Here is a 294-nt window from a genome sequence, read left to right as displayed (position 1 = left end):
CAAGTCTGCGTGTGTAATAAATGTGACAGACTAATCTATATTGAAAAAAAGGATTGCATCCTCAAAGTGATATTGAGAGAAAAGCTTCACTTGCCGCTCACCAAATATCTCCAGACCGCACCACATTAAGTCCTATGAATTGTGATATCGTCTATGCAGTGTCTCTGTATAAAATCAAAACCGTTCGGGTAATTAGAGGTGGCGTCAAAAAAAGTCCTTAATATTAAATTCTTCAGCAAAATCCAACGAATGTATGTTTAAGTATCGCCCGAGTCTAAACCTAAACCAAAGTGA

Source organism: Penaeus monodon, chromosome 30, assembly GCF_015228065.2.
Source record: "Penaeus monodon isolate SGIC_2016 chromosome 30, NSTDA_Pmon_1, whole genome shotgun sequence".
NCBI classification, from domain to species: domain Eukaryota; kingdom Metazoa; phylum Arthropoda; class Malacostraca; order Decapoda; family Penaeidae; genus Penaeus; species Penaeus monodon.
Note: the sequence above shows the minus strand (reverse complement) of the source record.